Here is a 10,774-nt window from a genome sequence, read left to right as displayed (position 1 = left end):
TCGAAGACTTACGAGAGGTCTGATAAGAGGTCGACTTCTTCCTTGGTTTTTACTAGCATGTCGTCGACGTAGACTTCCATTAAGCTCCCAAGGTGAGGGGCGAACACCTTATTCATCAGCCTTTGGTATGTGGCCCATACATTTTTTAATCCAAATGGCATGACCATGTAGCAAAAATTAGCTCTGGGCGTGATGAATGATGTTTTCTCCTGGTCTAGCTCATACATCGGGATTTGGTTATATCCCGAGTAGGCATCCATGAACGACAAGTATTGATATCCCGAGCTAGAGTCTACTAGGGTATCAATACTCGAGAGTGGATAAGGGTCTTTGGGACATGCTTTATTTAAGTCGGTGTAGTCAACACACATCCTCCAATTGCCGTTTTGCTTCTTGACTAGAACTACATTTGCTAGCCATGTTGGATATTTAACTTCTCTAATGAAGCTGGCTTCTAGGAGTGCCTGAACTTGCTCTTCCACCACTAGGGCTCGTTCCGAGCCGAGCTTGCGCCTTTTCTGTTGTACAGGTCGGGATCCTGGATGTACCGAGAGCTTGTGGGACATGAGCTCGGGGTCTATCCCGGGCATGTCAGAAGCCTTTCAGGCGAAGAGGTCGGAATTGTTTCTTAGGAGCTTAGTCAACCCTTGCTTCAGGGTCTCCCCTAGGTTGGCTCCTATGCTGGTATTCTTCCCTTCCTCTTCGCCGACCTGTATTTCTTCAGTTTTTGTTCCTGGCTGTGGTCGTAGCTCTTCTTTGGCCCTCGCACCACTGAGCTCTATGGTGTGAACCTCTTTGTCTTTTCCCCTCAGGTTTAGGCTTTCATTGTAACACTTTCTTGCCAACTTCTGGTCTCCCCGCACTGTTGCTATTCCCGCAGGTGTCGGAAATTTCATGCAAAGATGGGGGTAGACACCACCGCTCCGAGTCGATTCAAAGTAGTTCTGCCGATTACGGCATTGTATGCTGACCCTACGTCGATGACTATAAAGTCTATACTCAGAGTTTTGGATTTTTCCCCCTTTTCGAAGGTAGTGTGGAGGGGTATAAATCCTAGTGGTTTTATTGGCGTATCGCCTAGCCCGTACAAGGTGTCGGGGTAGGCTCTTAATTCCTTTTCATCCAGCCCCAGTTTGTCAAACGCGGGCTTGAAAAGGATATCCGCCGAGCTTCCTTGATCTACTAGGGTTCTATGTAGATGGGCATTAGCTAGGATCGTAGTTATTACTACTGGATCGTCGTGTCCAGGGATTACTCCTTACCCATCCTCTTTTGTAAATGAGATAGTGGGGAGGTCGGATGATTCATTTTCGACCTGGTATACTGGCTTGAGGTGTCTTTTGCGAACGGACTTGGTGAGTCCCCCTCCCGCGAATCCGCCTGAGATCATATGTATATGTCTCTCCGGAGTCTGCGGTGGTGCATCTCTTCTATCCGCATCGTCTCGCTTTCTCTTCCCATGATTGTCCGACCTTTCTATGAGATATCTGTCAAGTCGGCCTTCTCTGGTCAGCTTTTCTATCACATTTTTAAGGTCGTAACAGTCATTTGTCGAGTGACCATATATTTTATGGTACTCACAGTAGTCGCTGCGACTCCCCCCTTTTTTATTTTTAATGGGCCTGGGAGGTGGCAGCCTTTCAGTATTGCAAATTTCTTTGTATACGTCCACTATAGAAACCTTTAGAGGAGTATAAGAGTGATATTTCTTGGGCCTATCAGGACCGAGGTCTTCTTTTTTCTTGGGCTCCCTTTCTCTCTCTTTTATTGAGGGAAGGTGCCCAGGTCGCCAGCTCGACTCTCTCAGCCTGGCCTTTTCCTCCATGTTGATGTACTTTTCAGCTCTTTCTTGTACATCACTCAGGGAGGTGGGGTGCCTTTTTTATACGGACTGTGAGAAGGAACCTTCCCTAAGTCCATTTACTAGCCCCATAATGACTGCCTCGGTGGGCAGATCTTGAATCTCTAAGCATGCTTTGTTGAACCTTTCCATATAATCTCGTAGAGGTTCTCCGACCTCCTGCTTTATTCCCAGGAGGCTCGGTGCATGCTTTACTTTATCTTTCTGAATGGAGAACCTCATCAGAAACTTCCTCGAGAGGTCCTCGAAGCTGGTGACCGACCTTAGAGGGAGACTATCGAACCACTTCATCGCTGCTTTCGATAAGGTGGTCGGGAAAGCTTTGCAGCGCGTTGCATCAGAAGCATCAGCCAGATACATCCGACTTTTAAAGTTGCTTAGATGATGCTTTGGATCGGTGGTTCCGTCATAGAGGTCCATATCGGGGCTTTTAAAGTTTTTTGAAACTTTTGCCCTCATTATGTCCTCACTGAAAGGGTCCTCCCCTACCGGGGGCGACTCTTCTCGATCTTCACGGGAGTTCCGACCTCTGAGGGAGGATTCTAACTTTAAGAGTTTTTTCTCTAACTCTTTTCGTCGATCTATCTCCTCTCTTAGGTGCTTTTCTATCTCCCTTTGTCGCTCCCGTTCTTGTTCCAGCTGTTCCAAGCGACTTTGGTGGACATGGACTAGCCCCATTAGTTCAGTTGCGTGGGGTGGTCCATCTTTTTTTGACTCACGCCCCTCCGAGAAATTTGTCTTCGGATTTTTAAATCTGGAGGTTCCTTTCCTGTGTTGGTCATTGGTTTCCTGGTGAAGGGTCAGGTCTGCGTCGTGGTTTCCGGTATCTAGATTCTCTTGTTCGGAATCTGATGCCACATGACCGTCTTCCTGTGACATGTCCGCCTTTACTGGTTGATCTCTCGGGTCCCCAGCAACGGCGTCAATGTTACGAGGGGTAACCAGAGATTATTGGGTTGGATTCGTTTGGCTGGCCCAATCATTGGAATGAGGGAGTATCCAAGCGGATTGATGCTCCAAGGCCCCCGTCCGACTTCGGTATGAGAGAATGGGGGGTGGTACCTGCAAAGACACTCCGATGCCAAAGTCAGCAAAGGGAGCAAAACAGGTCTAGAGAGTATTGGGCTTAGTGATACCTGAGAAGTGTCAGTGTATTTATAGTGGTGAACCCATAACCACCGTTGGTGTAGTTCCGTTATTCATGGGGAATAACCGTCCCTTTATCTTAGGGAGGTTGAGATATGGCTCCAGGAAGTGGGTAGAGAGATTTTAGGGGCAGTTACTCATTTGAATGGGTGTTTATCTGCCAGCTAATCTTCGTCCCGACTTCTTTAGAGCTAGTCGTGGTAGGAACCGACTTCGTGAGGTGAAGGTTGGTATAGAGCGAGGCTTAATCCTTTGGATTGGGCCTTTCATTTGGACCTGGGCCTTATCATTGGGCCAGGGTATGAACAGATATCATGTAATTATGAAAAGAAAAATAAGTATGTTTATAATTATTGTTAAATAAAATATAATTAATTTAAAAATGAGTGAGTTTATAACTAAAATTAAAATAAATTAAATAGAAGTAAATTATTTGATGAAAGATATCTATATGTATTATAATTTAGGCTAAAGTATACTTTTTGTCCTTGAAATTTGGCAAAAATTTCAAAAATACTCCTACGTTTTATTTTGTTTTAATTTTGTCCCACAAGTTTTTTATTTTAATCAAATATACCCCTAGCTGCTAATTTTTTTAAAAAGTTAGGATCAATTCAACTACAATTTCATAATAACAACCTTCAACACAAGCAAATCGAACATAATTGTTACGTATTGTTATTGGATTAGTCTTAAATTTTTTGAAAATTTAGCTGTCGGGGGTATATTTGATGCAAATCGAAAACTTTTAAGACAAAATTGAAACAAAATAAAACTTGAGTATTTTTAAAATTTTTACCAAATTTTAAGGACAAAAAATATACCTTACCTTATAATTTATATATATATTAACAAAAGAGCATGACAGCAGATAGGGTATGTCTAAAACGAGCTCAACAATTATGTGTTTATTGAATGAGCCACATTTATATAGATTATTAGATTTTATTAGATAAAAATTAAAGGCTGATATAAAAGAAGAGCATTGGTGGACTCTAATAAATATAAAATATCTTAGTACATAAATAAATATTTTAAATGGCAATACTTTAATACACAATATTTTAAATAGCAACAAAATCTTTTATTCTTAAATAATTAAATATAAAATAATTAAAAATAAAATATATGAATATTTTTTATTTATTAAAATTAATTATTACACACTATTATGTAAAATTTTCTTACATCCAAATTAAACTCTAAAGAAAAAGAAAAAGATAGAAAATTTATTTTACAAATAGTCCCTTTATATATTGTACTTGTGAGTTGTGTCTGCCACGGTTTTAGAATCCTCTTCACTGTTTCTCTGAGGCCACCGCTAACTACTTTGAATCATCGCCGAAACAACCATGCTCTCTGTAACACTTCACTATCAGAATATCATGCTTCCGCCTACGTCACTTTGATAACAAGAAGCATTATGACGAATTCATATATCTAATAATAAAATAGGAGTCTTTGACTTGAAACCGTGTCGTTGTTTTCTTTGGAAAAAAACTGAAAAAAAAAATACTTTACCTTGAAAACAAACAAGCATATGCATATATATAAAACTTCCTACATAAGTAGCTTATAAGAATAATATACATACAAAACGTATAACTTCTATCCCTCTTACAAGATAAAGTATTTTTTTCGATTTTTTTCAAAGAAAACAGCGACCAAATTTCGAGTCAAAGGATCCTATTTTATTATTAGATATATGAAGCCGTCGTAATGCTTCTTTCTATCATAGTGACACAGCCAGAAGCGTGACATTCTAATAGTGAGGGTGTTATACTCTCCATTGCACAGTTGCATCACGTGATCAGGAATTAGTTGATGGAGAACGGTGAAAAGTTGCATAAGCTGGATGGAAGTAATAGCCATGCACTGCTCTAGCAAGCTCGTAAAGAATATGCATGGTTGCATTCCAGGTATTTGATATTTGAAACTTGAAAAATCTCAGGAGTTTTTGCTACATTGTGTGAATATTTGTAATTGATGTTTTAGAAAGTGTTCGGATTTGTTGAGATTGAGAGCAAGCAACTTAATCATTTTGAATTCAGAAGATGTTCTCGCGATGGAAAAAGAGTTAATACATAATAATGATTAATGAGTAATCATGCTAATAATGCAGATCCAATGATGTTTCTCTGCTAAGTAGTTTTGCTTCAAACCATTCTAGCCCATCCGACGAGAACACAAAACTTAAGATTGCAATCGTTGGTTTTGAAAACTTTGGTCATTTCCTTGCAAAAACTATAGTTAGTCAAGGTCATGAGGTTTTTGGCGTATTCTAGATTAGACTACTCTGATGTGGCTCGGGAGTTGGGGGTTTCATATTTCAGTGACGCAGATGATCTTTGTGAGCAGCATCTAGAAGTGATCTTACTCTGCACTTCCATCCTTTCGACGGTTAAAGTTCTTACCTTTCCAAAAGTTGAAGAGAAGTACATTGTTTGTTGATGTACTATCCATCAAAATAATAGAAAAACCTTCCTCTTGTTTATGACAAAGTTAGAATTGAGAACGAAGAATCAAGAATATTGCGATGTTATTAGTTTCTCGACATTTTTGCTAGTGAAGGATGCCGGATCGTTAAAATGTCTTATGCTGAACATGATTGGCATGCAGCTGGATCCCAGTTTGCTACACACAAAAAATCGGGATTAGAGACAACTCCAATCAACACAAAGGGTTATGAAACTTTGTTGAGTTTGGTGAAAAATACCGTTGGAGATAGTTTTTATCTGTACTATGATTTATTCTTGTATAATTTAAATGCCAACGTACAACTAGAAAGATTCGACTTAGCTTTTGAATAATTTTAGAAGCAACTTTTCGCCGATTGCATAGTATTTACCGAAAGTAGCTATTTGAAAATGAAGAACAGATCCTCGCTTTGCCAGAGAGGTTTATGTTGCCAGAGAAATCTGAAGACAGTGATGCGTCATCACCTCTTTCAAAAATTGTAGACACCAAATGAATTATTGCCAAATATTTCCATCTCATTGGTAAGCATTGCAGGCCCCAATTATTCTAATAGTAAGTTTAAATAAATCTGTTAATTCTAAAATTTTAGATTCAATATTCTCAGAGTTTGGCTGCTCTGTCCCATTGAAATTAAAAGAAAAATGTTATAATTCTCAATATATTTTAACTCTCCTATATTTCTTAGTTTTCATTCCATGTCTAGCTTGCTGCGTCGATAACAGTAGAGCTGTATAATCATGTATTTAGGTGCCAATGCAGTTATTGGCATTAAATGTAGACTTAAGAGTTCTGAATTTTAAGTGAGATAAAGCGCAGTTCAGTGGACAAGCATCCCGTCTTAACGCAGGATCCGGAATAGAGCCGCACCCAAAGGATATAATGTATGCAGGCTAACCTAATAATTAAATTAGTGGCTGTTTTCACGGCTTTAACCCATGATCTTGGGTTCACACGGAGAGAACTCAATCGTTGTTCCATAGCTCCCCTTTTGAATCTAAAGTGAGAAACTCATTGAAATGAAAATTGTGGATACTTTGGATAAAAGTTAGATGTCTGTAAGAATTGAGTGACTTAAAATGTAAATATTCACTTGGTATAACGTGAAAGCAAGAAATGATAATGAAAACTGCTGTGAAGTGTGATCATAGACAATGCTGAAGGGTGGCAAAAAAATCTGCACCCACAGATACTCGCTGGGATTACTTGCGACGAGGAGGTTAACGGGGACTTGCAAACCTTCTACGAGGTCGGAGACCCACCCGCGCGAATAAATGGAGACGGGGGCAGGTAATGAGGTACTCGCCCCACGAAGACCCGCGAAATCCCCATGAAAAATAATTTACTTAAATCTTCTTATTTATATAAGTTTTGTAAGTAACTTTAATTTATTTTATTTTAATTTATTATGTTAAATTTGTAATTGAATTGTGTGATTTGATATATTTGGTTGAATTATATAAGATTTTATTATAGTTGTGTTTATTATCATTTAAAAAATTTAAAATTTAATAATATCCAATTATTCATAGATACATGCGGGTATCCGCCTCTCCCGCAGAGAGAAATAAACAGGGACCCGTGGCGGGAACGAAGAGCGAGGGAGGGGGTCTCACGCCCATGAAGACCATTGCCATCCCTAATGCTGATACAGTGATACTAAGTTCCCTTCATATCCTAGTTTATAGTCTATAGTCTATAGTCTATTTTAGTTGAACTTATTCTACCATTGGTTGTATTATATATATGTAGTGTTCATTTGATCCCATATAATTCTATGTAGTTTTCTTGACTTTTTTTTGCTTCATAACCTTGATTAAGCACTTGATGCCCCTAAAAGATTTTGCCCAAGAAAAATTAAACTTGTCATTATCAAGCTATTGATGAAACTGGTGTATGTATAATTAGTCTGTACTCTAAAAAAATTTAGCAGAGACATGGTGGCCACACCTTGACTTAAATGGAAGGTGAAAGAGCCAATGTAGAAGTCATTGTCATCGAGTCTTTTTTATAGTGTCTCTAAAGATGCCCCATTAAGGTGATTAGCAACAAGTTCTTCAATGTGTATCAGAGGATGATAAATGTTCCAAATCATAGTCTTAGTGGCGTAAACTAAGTATTGATTTTCAATTTATAATAAGTAAAATAATAATAAGATGGGTATCTCTTCCAGCTTGTACATGTTTCTTGTCATCTTTGAAATGAATCTGAATGGTGATTATGTCTTCGGTAACATATGTTCTTTCGGAACTCAGAAGTTTGTAATTTAGGCAGCTATGGGTCAGTAGTCCTTCTCAGTTTTATTTTCATTATTATGCTTCCTATAACACTAGTACCTTTCACATATTTATAGATAGAAAGTTTTGTGTACTTAATCAAATAGTTGTCTCCATTAAGAGTAGTATTATAGTATATGATTCATTGATTTCTTCCTTTAATTATTTCACCTTGTTTAGTTCCTGATTGTACTACCTCTTAGTGATCACTTTACTACTATTAGGGCTGAAACAAATTTTAAACCAAAGAATCACTTTACTACTATTAGTTGCATCATGTGGTCAGGAATTAGTTGATGGAGAACGGTGAAAGGTTGCAGCAGCTGGATGGAAGTAACAACCATGCACTGCTCCGGCGAACTCGTAATGGATCTACATTGCTGCATTCCAAGTATTTGATATTTGGAACTTGAAAAAAGTCTCAGGAATTTTCGCTACATTGTGTGAATATTTGTGATTAATGTTTTAGAGAGTGTTTGTGTTTGTTGAGATTGAGAGCATGGAACTTAATTATTTTGAATTCGGAAGATGTTCTTGTGATGGGAAAAGGGTTAATACATAATAATGATGAATGAGTAATGATGCTAATAATGCAGATCCAATGATATTGCTTTACTAAGTAGTTTCGCTTCAAACAATTTTAGCCCGTTTGATGAGAACACAAAGCTCAAGAATCGTTGGTTTTGGAAACTTTGGTCAGTTCCTTGCGAAAATTATAGTTAGTCAAGGTCATGAGGTTTTGGCATATTCTAGATAAGACTACTCTGATGTGGCTCGGGAGTTGGGGGTTTCGTGTTTCAACGACACAGATGATCTTTGTGAGCAACATCCAGAAGTGATCTTACTCTGCACTTCCATCCTTTCGACGGTTAAAGTTCTTAAATAATTACTTTTCCAAAAGTTGAAGAGAAGTACATTATTTGTTAATGTACTATCCGTCAAAGAATTCCCAAGAAACCTCTTCTTTCAACACTTGCCTCCTGATTTTGATGTTCTCTGCACACATCCCATGTTTGGGCCAGAGAGTGGAAAGAATGGCTGGAAAAAACTTCCTCTTATTTATGACAAAGTTAGAATTAGAAACAAAGAATAAAGAATATTGCGATGTTGTCAGTTTTTCGACATTTTTGCTAGTGAAGGGTGCAAGATGGTTGAAATGTCTTGTGCTAAACATGATTGGCATGCAGCTGGATCCCAGTTTGTTACACACATAACAGGAAGATTTTTAGAAAAACTGGGATTAGAGACAACATCAATCAACACAAAGGGTTATGAAACTTTATTTAGTTTGGTGGAAAATACCGTGGGGGGATATTTTTGATCTGTAACATGGTTTATTCTTGTATAATTAAATGCTAGAGAACAACTAGAAAGATTCTATTTGGCTTTTGAATCATTGAAGAAGCAACCTTTTAACCGATTGCATAGTATCTACTGAAAGCAGCTATTTGAAAATGAAGAACAGGTCCTTGCTTGGTCAGAGAGGTCTATGTTGCCAGAGAAATTTGAAGAACAGATCCTGCTTGAGCTCCTCCCCTCCGATTTTGGCATCCTTTGCACTCACCCGATGTTCGGACCTGAGTTCGCATTTGAAGGATTGACCGGCCTCCCATTCGTCTTCAAGAAAGTTCATATCATCGACGAGGAGCACCATGTTTCTCGCAATGAGAAGTTCCTCAATGCGTTTACAAGAGAAGATTACAGGATGGTGGAGATGAGTTGCGATGATCATGACTATTACGCTGTCGGCTCACAGTTCATTATGCATACCGGTGGAAGGATTCTTGAAGGGTTGATGCCAGAGTCGACGACGATTAATACGAACTCCCTTGCCCTCCATCACACAGCCACCGTTTGAACTTCGAAGCCACTGTCCTGAACTCTGTCGCAACCTCTTGTCTCGTTGCGCAGCCACTGTCCTGCTGATGCCAGCTCCCTGAACTCCGTCGCAACCTCTTGAGCCTTAACAAAAACCAAACGACGTTGTCCAGATCAATTTTCCGAAATTCGGCCACGACTAACCATGCTCTCAACCCTTTGGCGAAACAACCATACTCTCAATTGCAACCCTCAACCCTTCAACCCCCTCCAATCACTCTCTAGATTAAATTGTCCGCCGTATCTTCAACCGTCACTATCTCCTTCTATCCACATTCTCACTTTGGCCAGTTCCTTGCCGCCACATTAGTCTGCCAAGGCCACACCGACCTCGCCCACTCCTGCTCCGACCACTCCACCACAGCCAGAAATCTTGGCGTATTGTTCGTCCAAAACCCCAAAAGTGATCATCCTCTGCTCCTCCATAATCTCAATGAAGCGTGTGCTAAAAAAATTCTTGAGTTTTTAGTTTTCGAAATCAGTTGTTAAAGTTTTTTTGGGAAGTAAAATGGGTGGGTGAATGGAAGTGTCATTCCAAAACATTGTAATAGGTTATAATTTTTTTTAGCTTTATCACGTTGTAGGCATTTCAAATTAAGAGATTCTAATGTTTCAAGTTCTTTCCACAATTATATTTGATTTGATCTAATTTTATAAATTTATTATATTAATAGTCAATTAAGACTCTTAGATATGTGTTGGCGTATCATTTAATGTGTCATATTAACAAATTTTGACACTATCAACAAATAAAGTAACAAAATGACTAACTTGACTAATTTAAAACTTTTTAAAAGAGGAATTTGATTAAATTTTGGCGTATCATTTCATTCTTTTTAAAATCTTGTTGTTTCCTATTACATTTATGATCTTTGTGTATCGAGCATTAACGATATATTTTATAATCATTTTTATTTGGATTTACATTAGTAATGAATATATATGGATAATTTCAGTTTCTCATTCATAATGAAAAATTCGTATATATTAATTTAATTCGATTAAGGATGGATATTATGCTATTTATACATAATTTTATTTGATTATGATGCACATTATACTATATATACGTGATGTATTTTTTAATTTCAGTACTGAGGCACGAATTATTCATTAATTTGAAATTAAAAGTAAGATT

General features: G+C 38.2%; 1 pseudogene; it reads left to right on the top strand.

Annotated features, from left to right (window-relative positions):
* LOC107647225 lies at positions 589-9,616 on the top strand (annotated as a pseudogene).

This window comes from Arachis ipaensis, chromosome B06 (genome assembly GCF_000816755.2).
Source record: "Arachis ipaensis cultivar K30076 chromosome B06, Araip1.1, whole genome shotgun sequence".
In the NCBI taxonomy this organism is placed as follows: Eukaryota; Viridiplantae; Streptophyta; class Magnoliopsida; order Fabales; family Fabaceae; genus Arachis; species Arachis ipaensis.
This window is presented reverse-complemented; position numbering and strand designations above follow the sequence as displayed.